The sequence below is a fragment of the Nicotiana attenuata genome, unplaced genomic scaffold (genome assembly GCF_001879085.1).
Source record: "Nicotiana attenuata strain UT unplaced genomic scaffold, NIATTr2, whole genome shotgun sequence".
Classification (NCBI taxonomy): domain Eukaryota; kingdom Viridiplantae; phylum Streptophyta; class Magnoliopsida; order Solanales; family Solanaceae; genus Nicotiana; species Nicotiana attenuata.
In genome coordinates, this window is record NW_017670946.1 from 325,496 (window position 1) to 336,563 (window position 11,068).

At 34.3% G+C, this 11,068-nt stretch overlaps 1 pseudogene; it reads right to left on the reverse strand.

Moving 5' to 3' along the window:
- Nucleotides 1-3,703: 3,703 nt before the first annotated feature.
- Nucleotides 3,704-4,515, reverse strand: LOC109244691 (annotated as a pseudogene).
- Nucleotides 4,516-11,068: the final 6,553 nt, after the last annotated feature.

Here is an 11,068-nt window from a genome sequence, read left to right on the forward strand (position 1 = left end):
GCCAAGTTTCTCAAAGAGCTGTCTGCCTAGTACCGATAAGAACAAGAAGAGGAAGAAGACAAAAGCAAAATAGCGGTGATTGCCAGGTTTTCCGAAGTGGTCGATACAATCCAAGCGAAGCTAATAAAAATTAGATGGAAAGACAATATTACCCTTGAAGTGCCATTTTTGATATCTGCCTAAGGCCATCTCCAACCTTACTCCCATTCCCCATAATGGGGGCAATTTTTGAGGTAATTTAGCTCCAACCCTCCCCCATTTTTGTCCCCAAAATGGGGGATGAATAGTGTTCCCTCAAATATGGGGGTACACTATTCATCTTCCCCATTNCGGCTACATCATGACTGAAACTCAAGAGTCACCGGTATCCGACTGAAATTGTTGTTATTCAAGTTGGCTGACATAAGAAAAATTCAGAAAGAGACATTGCTTGTCAAGATATAGTTATACATCTTGTGCACATACATCAGATGAAAGTTGCATATGAGGTTCAATATATGTAAATCGTGTGTGTGTGTGTATAGGGACTTACATTATCCGAATAGACAAAAATGCTGAAAACTCAGGAGGAAGGTATCCTGAAAGATTATTACTGTCCAAAAGCCTGTTGATAGAAAGTATCATCACAAAAAACATTACTCCATTAGTTCACAGCCAAGATAAAGTCATTCTAAAGTTACCAAAACGTATTCTAAAGAAGAGAAGCTAACAAAAATTTCTTCCATTAGCTTACAAGTGAATCAGAGTGGAGATATTGGAAAGTTCTTTAGGAATTTGACCACTCAGTGAGTTGTTGTTGAAGTGGTTGCAGACACAAGATATGTTCACATAAGATAAACAAAGATAAAACCTTAGACTTCTTCCAATTTTCATAACAATCAAAATGAGTTGCACTCACATATGTTGCATACTATTTAAATGGGAAAAGGATTTAGGAATGCTTCCGGATTATTACTGTCCAAAAGCCTGTTGATAGAAAGTATCATCACAAAAATATTACTCCATTAGGTCACAACCAAGATAAAGTCATTCTAAAGTTACGAAAATGTGTTCTGAAGAAGAGAAGCTAACAAGAATTTCTTCCATTAGCTTACAAGTGAATCAAAATGGAGATATTGGAAAGTTCTTTAGGAATTTGACCACTCAGTGAGTTGTTGTTGAAGTGGTTGCAGACACAAGATATGTTCACATAAGATAAACAAAGATAAAACCTTAGACTTCTTCCAATTTTCATAACAATCAAAATGAGTTGCACTCACATATGTTGCATACTATTTAAATGGGAAAAGGATTTAGGAATGCTTCCGGATTATTACTGTCCAAAAGCCTGTTGATAGAAAGTATCATCACAAAAACATTACTCCATTAGTTCACAGCCAAGATAAAGTCATTCTAAAGTTACGAAAACGTGTTCTGAAGAAGAGAAGCTAACAAGAATTTCTTCCATTAGCTTACAAGTGAATCAGAGTGGAGATATTGGAAAGTTCTTTAGGAATTTGACCACTCAGTGAGTTGTTGTTGAAGTGGTTGCAGACACAAGATATGTTCACATAAGATAAACAAAGATAAAACCTTAGACTTCTTCGAATTTTCATAACAATCAAAATGAGTTGCACTCAAATATGTTGCATACTATTTAAATGGGAAAAGGATTTAGGAATGCTTCCGGATTATTACTGTCCAAAAGCCTGTTGATAGAAAGTATCATCACAAAAACATTACTCCATTAGTTCACAGCCAAGATAAAGTCATTCTAAAGTTACGAAAACGTGTTCTGAAGAAGAGAAGCTAATAAGAATTTCTTCCATTAGCTTACAAGTGAATCAGAGTGGAGATATTGGAAAGTTCTTTAGGAATTTGACCACTCAGTGAGTTGTTGTTGAAGTGGTTGCAGACACAAGATATGTTCACATAAGATAAACAAAGATAAAACCTTAGACTTCTTCCAATTTTCATAACAATCAAAATGAGTTGCACTCACATATGTTGCATACTATTTAAATGGGAAAAGGATTTAGGAATGCTTCCGAATATCTGGTTCTGGTCTATCTGGAATATTCTCAGGTTCAAGAGATATCCAAGATGATCAGGTAAAGATCCTGAAAACCCGTTTCCGTTCAAGAGCCTGCATATCAACATAATTGCACTTGGATCAAACCAATGGACAAAGTTTTAGAACATATTCTTCACAAGCATTAGGCTTTAAAAGGCAGCCTGGTCCACTAAGCTTCTGCTATGCGCGGGATCTGGGGAAGGGCCGGACCACAAGGATCTATTGTGCCCAACCTTACCCTGCACATCTGTAAGAGGTTGTTTCCACGGCTCGAGTGACCTCCTGGTCACATGGCAACAACTTTACCAGTTACGCCAAGGTTCCCCTTTACTCGGCTTCAACATTAGTAAATCAATATGGAACCAAATAACAAGAGGAACTCAATTCCATCCAACTTACAGAAGTTTCAAAGACTTGATGTTTCCAATCTCTCCCGGTACACTTCCAGTCAAATCATTCCACATGAAATTCCTATGAGAAAGAGAATTATAAATATATTTTATAAAATAGTAAGTTGCATATATAATAGAAAAATAAGTTAAAAATTCCATTTTGTTATTACATATTGAATAATGTTATATGTGAAATAATATAGCTCACATAATTTTAAGATGGGATAGTTGTCCAAGCTCAGGAGCTAAACTTCCAGAAAGATTCATATTCATCAAACGGCTGCACAAGGAGAAAAAGATGTTTAATGTCATTTCATGCATTGCACTCACACAAGACGGTAGTAGTAAAGAACCATCTTTTGCTAGAGGTTGCAGCTAATTACAAAATCTTGGGGAAATGTCCAAATTTACCTATCTACTATAGCAAATATCTCAATTTTATTCTCCGTTATACTTTCGACCATTTATACTGCTGTTTTTACCAAATGCTACATATTTATAACTGAATCCAACATAGACATTGTTGTTAATACTTAATACCTCAATCTTATGTGGAAAACACCCTTGAAAATTCCTTTTCGCCTCGACACTCAGCAGTAGCTTTGTCTGAGGTGTTTGCTACTTAAACTAAAAAGCAATTACACTATGCCAGAAGCTACTGTTATAGCTGATTCCAACATAGACATAAGCTATGCTTCACCTAGCTTTAGGGCGTAAGGGCGCCTCATAGGAGCCTTAAGGTATACCTACTTTAATATGTCCATCCTCGTATTTTTCAACACTCTGTCAAATATACCAATTCTCTAAAAACAGCCTCTGAGATCAAAAAGTATTTTTAGAACTTAAGACATCTTAAAGCAACCCAAAGCCCTTCCATATGTTATATAAATGTGATACTAAAAGAACATAAAGTGCCCAAAACCAACTTCTTGCGAAGTTCAAACCAGGCATTTAAAATTACCTTCCCATGGAACTAATATGTTCTACTTAATATAAGAACAAACTTACGCCTAACCAAAATTTCCATCGGTAACTACAAATAGCATATTAAAATTATCATGTCAAAAACGTATCGAACAAACAGTGCTACAAGAAACTAGTCAAAGAGAAGAAAAAGTTAAAATGGAGTATGATTCAAAGCATCAGATAACAGGAACATTACAAAGGAATTCGAAAACATTTCTAACTTAAAAGAAGCAAAAAATCTAAGCAGAGAATTGGTCTACAAGAGTAAATAGCATGATCAACTCAAACAAACTCACAAAAAAATACATCCCACAGACCACATATCAACCGCAGTTGAGTATTGAGTAGATCCCAACAAAACTTCAGGAGCTCTGTACCATAGAGTAACAATTTGAACAAACCCAAATCAACAATCTTAACTCCAAATTTCTTTTTCTTTCTATATCTTTCTGGTGATTTAGGGGGCAATGCCAGTATGAAGAGAGAGAAAAATGTTAACCTCATGGGTGTAGCTCTTTATTGGGACAGTGAAAGCCCTTCCAAGACCCAAATCAGCAATCTTAAGTATGCTCTTCTCTTTGTCCACTAATAGATTCTGTGGCTTCAAATCTCTGTGGAGAACTCCATGGCTATGGCAGTGAGCGACCCCTTTACACAATTGATATAAGAAACTCTGGATGAGAGAAGGAGGGAGAGGTCTAGGATTAGGACCTTTACGATGAGAATCGACGAATTTCTTCAGATCAGTATCCAAATACTCAAAAACTAGGTAAAGTAGGGGCTTCCCATTTTTGTCAATTTGTTTGGCACAGAGGAGACGAACGATGTAGAGAGAATTGGTTTTGAAGAAGTGAGATTTCTCTTAAAGCAGTGGGTGGGATCCCTTCTTCATCCATTTCTAGTCGAGTTTTCTTCAGCGCCACCCGTCTCGATACACTACTGGAGGTGGAGGTAGGGTTTATTTTATTTACTTTATTAAATTAGTTAAAAAAATATAAAATGACAAGTCACTTGGCGGGCTAGTGAATTTTAGCGGAAAAAAAACGAGGGAAATGAATAACCGTTCCCATAGAATTTTTTTTCCAAACCTGTTCCAATATACATGTCTATTGGGACGGTTTACAAATCCGTTGCTAAACAAATCTCTATGGCAACGGTTTTTGTTACAATTGCAACGGTTTTATGTCTAAAGTGTGCTATACCACCCAAAGTTCTATTGTAACGGTTGCAACCGTTACTATATCTACTTTATGGCAACAATTTACAAACCGTTGCCAAAATAACTGTTCCCATAGACCCATTTTCTAGTAGTGTGTGAAACATTGAGGAGTTAGTGTGTGGAAAAGGATGGAGGAGAGTGTTAGGTGTTTTCCAGATTTTCTTATCATAATTGGTTTTCTTATTTTATGAAGGAAAGGACAACATATTTATCGTAATTGGGTTAAATCTTTTCCTAGAAGGAAAATATAATTCTTCCATATTTGGCTAGTCCCTTTTCTTGTAGGAAAAGGTTTGAAGTTCTATAAATTGAGGATCCTTCTCATTCAGTAGCATCCACAATGTAGCCACATGGGGTTTGAGAGTCGTGTTTAGGGGGAGAACTTTACGGGACAAGTGTTAGTGTGTCACTTGTGTGTTTGCCTCTTCGTGAGGTTGTTCTCTCGATATTTTGTACTCTCTTTTTATATAGTGGATTGCTCATCTCTGTCGTGAATGTAAGTCAGTTGACCGAATCACGTTATATGTTTGTGTCTCTTTTGGTATATTTCTCTTTTGTTGTTGAATTTATCGTCATTCAAGGTTTGCTTTACTAGCTTCCGCATGACACATGGTTTTTTCGGTCCTAACAGAGAGAGTAGATAAGAGGATAGAAAGGATGTGGTGCAGTGGATGAGACTGCTCTTCCCTTATTCAGAGGTCTCGAGTTCGAGCCCTGGGTATGGAAAAATCTTTAGTAGGGAGCACTTCCCCCGAATGGGGCCTTACGCGGCGCGAATCCGGATATAGTCGGGCTCCAATACGGATACCGGACATCGAATGGGAACAAAAAAAAAAAAAGGTTCAAGGAACACTGACCTGCTAGCTAATCACAAACTGCCGTACGTAACAGAATTAAGAAGATTTGTGTAGACATGAGAACTGATTCTTATTCAGTAGCTTTCCTTGTGTCCACATTTTGAACTGGACGTTCCATATATGCAAGAAATGATGGGGACCCTCCACATCTTTGTCTCATTAATTTTGTTCAATTTTGATTTTTCTTTCTTTTTCTGAAGGCATGTGTATTGTTAAGAGCCTGTTTGGACATAAAAAATTTTACTTTTTTTCGAAATCCGTATTTGGTCATAAAATTTTTAATTTTCACTTGAAGATGAATTTTGAAATTTTTCGAAAATTTGAAAAACTCCAAAAAGCTGTTTTTCAAAATTTTCACTTAGATCACTCACAAAATTTCAAAAACAACCCAAATTTATATTCATGTCCAAACACAACTCTAATTTTTTTTTTCTTTTATTTGAAGCCAATTACCCAGGTTCTAGGTCCCTGTAGTCCTTTTCTTTTTGTCGAAATAAACACAGCTCTAATTTTCAAATACCATTTTTACTTGAAATTTCATTTCACTTTTTTTTTAGAATTTTACAATTCTTAAGTCCAAACGCCCACTTAGTTTCTTGCTAAGATAACGGGCCAATCATTTACTGTTTCTGTTTTATCCACAATAAGTTGTAGTAACAATTTTAGAAGAAATAATTAATCTACGTCAGTTCACCACCATTTTTTGAACAGCGTCCACGTCCTAAACATAATATGTGTACTACAATAATAAGGTTTCACATGAGGAGTAACATGAGAATGTCTTCTTTTGTCCTGGTGGAATTCTTTTTTATAAAGAAAGCTTAGACGTGACTCAATTTCGTTCACTGTAACTGATAAATTAAAGTGGAATATATAGATTAGTCATAATCTTTCTCCATTATTGACCTTCAAAAGATAGAGGATTTTACACATTCAATTAGTTGCATCATCAGTGTATGGCATGCATGATGCATGGGAAGGTTTTTCTTTAGGAAATTTCAGTAACTCTACGAGTGGATATATGTGAGGCTTTAGTCATCTTGATTGATAGACAGACAGATATCTAAGTTCTGAGGAGGGTGATCTCTACATCCGATCCGAAGGCAATGCCCCACACGTTGGAGAAAAATCCCATTACGTAATTAATGTTTATTCGGATTTGGAAATCTAACTTCTCTATTACGCATTTTGGTTACACTTGTTTTCTTCTACTTTCACAAGCAACTGCATCGCATCGCTCTCTCAATTCTGATTGTAGTTTAACAGTTGTAATAATATGATGTATTTAAATTTGTTCAAAACCATCCCTCTTCTCCTTTTCCCTTCCCTCTATTTAAGGTCCTACCCCATAATTTTTTTAATTCAAAAAAGAAAAAACAATATTTCAGGTCCCGATCTCTTGCTGAAAGTTAAGGCACCTTTCTATCTTTGTGCTCTTTCATTATCATATTGATATAAAATGTTTTACTCCAATGTAAATAGTCAATTAAATACTACTCCCTCCCTTATTTGAAGATGTTTGACTGGACACGATGTTTAATGTACTATTCAGATGATAACAAATTTTACTTTAAGATCAATTCATAATTCCTAACAAACTAAATGATACAGAAATATGTTCTGCAACTCAAAGAATGTCTGGGCAACATGGAAAGATGTATATTTTTAGCCGCACCCAAAAATAATAGCCAATAAAATATAGTTGTGCGTGTGTGTGTATATATATATATATACACACACACACTACATACTTTTTGACTAGTGAATGTAATTAGTTTCGGCGTACCGACTAATTTTATATTTGTGGAAATGATACCAGGTAGCCACTTTTTAAGCATGTTGTTAAAAATATATTCACAATTTAAAATGTATTTAAGATTAGTCAATTCGCTCAAACTTCAGACACAATGTCCTAGAGTTCAAAAATTGTGTTCAAGAATTTAAATCTTATGTCCTGACTTTAAATTAATAGTTCAAAAATTTAGGACACTTAATCCTGAATTTTAAATTAATAGTTTAGCAGCTCAAAAATTTAAGACACTAAATCCCGAATTACAAATTAGCAGCTAAAAATTTAGGTTACATAATCCTGAAGTTTGATTAATTTTTAAATATAATATAATTTTAAATATATTTTAAATAGTAAACTTAAAAGTGGCTACTGGTACACTTTGCCCTTTGTATTTTGCCCAGCAATATGAGGTTATTCGTTGGCTGAATAACCCCAATAGAGGCTCTTGTCCAGCCCAAGTTGAGAGCCCAGTTGAAAGTATTGAGCCCAGTGTTAACTACCGGCGACTATAGAAGGCCTGATTTAGTTTTATTTTTTCATTTTTAGCCCCGCCAGAAATTATTTATATTTAATAGCCAAAAAATGTATAAAATTTATATAATTTTCGTATATAACATTCAGAATGTATATATATATATATATATATTTGGCTATTATTTTGTGAGTGGCTATACAGTGTCATTTTTCCATGGATTTTCGAGGTCTTGTTTATTCCCTCTTCCTACCAAATGGACAATCAACCACCACCAACTACAAGAAGCTTATCAACCCTGTCTTGAGACTTAGAGGGTGTTTGGATTGGCTTTTAAGTGGGTCAAATCAATTTTTTAATTCTTTAAAGCTTTTTTTAGTGTTTAGCAAAGTCAAAAACTGTTTAAAATAAGCCAAAACCAGAAAGCTGGACAACACCAATTTATTACTTTTTGGCTTTAAAGTTATTTTTGCTGAAAAGCTACTTTTTTTTCAAGTCAATCCAAACAAGCTCTTACAAATACCCATAACTTGAAAAGTCCTTCGTAAATCATACTATATTATAAGCATGATGACTTTTGGAAGTTATTTTACTAAAATCTCCTTCAAAAATTAATCGACCATTTTACCCTTTTATTACACATATTCAATTTGTTATATTGTACAAATATGTAAATATACATTAATAATTCTACTATGGACTAACATTTAATTGTAAGTTACAATTAGCTAGACAATAAAGAGTTACCATTTAATTATATATATATATATATATATATATATATATATATGTATATATATATATATATATATATTTGCACATTTTTCTTGGCATTTGAATCGTGCCATGTAAAAATAATATTTTTTTCATTGATCTAAAATAACATTATTGACTTTTTGCTGACAACGGCAAATGAGTTATCATCATGATTATCAAAGTGTTGCCAGCGGAAATTCAGAAGGCTCAGACCCGTTTTGCTAAATGAAAAATGCACCATCCCACTGTTATGAAATTTTTTTAATGAATAAAATTTAAATGGTAAAAACGGTATTTTTTTATTAGTTGCAGCATTTCCTATTTTATAACTTAATACTTTTTAAAATTTGTCGATATTTTATAATAATGATAGGGAACAAACGTGCAACGCACGTTATCGGAGACTAGTAAAGAAAAAACCTAGACAAAAAATATTAGAGTTTAAGTTTTGTGTACTGACGACGTAAAAAGTATTTATACCACCAGATCACTTGTTAAATAGTTATACATAAGTCTCTTAACAAACATTAATTGGTAATGCGATTTAAAAATAATATATACCATCACATGTTATCATCGGTTGAACGACTGATAGAGCACGAATTCTTTTTACATTAGCAGTATATAAAATTTAAAGCCAATTGGCTATCACTAAAGCAAGAGAGTATGTTGAACTGTCTTATGGTCCTATATTTTTCTCCTAATGACTCCATTATCCCGAATTTTATTAATTTATTTTAGGATTCCAATGTTTATCTCATTGAAGATTTACTTACAAGTTTCCGCGTCTTGATTAGGTTGTGGCTGTGCTAAACAAGAAATAGGTTGCGTTAACATTGGCATGGGATTACGTAGTGAAGACTTAAACATGACGGCAGAAGTGGTAGCTAGGCTTTAAGATGACTTTGTTAAAGACATTATGTAAGTAACTAGAAGTCTTCTCCATTTAATAACTTAGAATTTTAGATAAAATGGTATAAACTAAAAAAATTCTATTTCAATTGTAAGAACCACTTCGCCTCAGCACACAAGGTTGCAACTATTTTCTTCAAGAATATTCCATATACTGGAATTTCGCCTCGGGTACTATTTAATTTGATTTGTTTTGGTATAGGGTTTGAAGTTAATTGATCATCCACCAGTGCTAGAGGAAAAACTGCCCGACGTCTGTTGATTCGAATACATGACAAAATTTGCAAATACAAACTTGTATATACAATATGAAATAGATGAATTGATGCGCTGAGAAACGGACTACCTATCAATGGGTTCATATTGAGTCTTGTTAACTTGGGTTACCTTGGGCTTTAATATTGTTTGGGCTCATTTAATCTATACCCTAATTTTTATAACTTCAGACCAGTGTCGCCTCCTCTTCTTCTTCTTGCTACCTGTGCGCTCTTTTCTTCTTCCTTTCTTTTCCTCCTTTCCTTCTTCTTCTTTTCCTTGTCAAACACATGAGACTCTGTGCAAGTATTTTGATTGAATATGAAATACACAGTGATTAAACATTAGGGTATGGATTTTGCGTTAAGTAAGTTGTATTATGCTAACACTGGTCCAGGATCGAATCTAGTAACAGGGTTACATGGCCTGGTTATCATGGTGAGATTAACTTCTTGAATGCATCTTATTTCAATGTCTCCAATTTCATAGTGGGGAATTATTGGCTACCTTGGACTGGAGTCTCTTACACTGGTGGTTTTTATATTTATAAGCAATAATTTTTTCTTGGTCTTTTATTTAATTTGGTTGTATTCTTCAGCTAATTCCAAGTCTGAAGTTCTTCAGCAGGTCTGAAGTTTGCACTACAAACTGAAAAACTTCATACTAATTTGTCTGAAGTTTACACTATGAGCTGAAGTTTTGTGCAAGTCATGCCAAACTTCAGGCGAAAATATCTGAAGTTTTGCTTTGATATGGTCACACTTCAGGCAAAAATTCTGAAGTTCAAACTTCAGACATAAGTTTTTGCTACTTCAGGTCCGTACGTCTCAAGTTATCCGAAAAGCGGGTAGACTTACAATTTTTTGTGCAAAACAAGTATAAGTTCAATAGTGATCCCAAAATTGGGTATAGATACAAATGCTCTAGAATTAGTTCGAGGTGAAGTCAACTATTGAGCTTCTGACATAAGTGGCCACTCGGCCAAAAAATATATCAATCGATGGCCCATAGTTTTACAATTTGTAGTCTAAAACGAATAACATATACTAACCAACAAGTAGTTTTAAGTACCCCTTTGTCCCTCCTTCACTAGTCCTTGCCTTCTAACCAGCAGTAACAATTGCCTGATTTTTAGAAATACCATTAGGTGATTTTAAATAAAAACAAATGAAAGCATTTCAAAAAATAGTAAAGATAAATTTGCAATGAGAAATTACTATTTTGATGCACCTAGCTTAGAAAAATCAAATGAGCTATAACTCTTCCTCAATGGCGGCCTTAGCCGTTATCGATCACTTTAACTTCTCTCTTACAATTCCATCTCTTCTTTTTTTGGCTCACAAAAAATAACCCAAAGACTGAAAAATTCTCATAGTTAAAATTATACCTCTCCC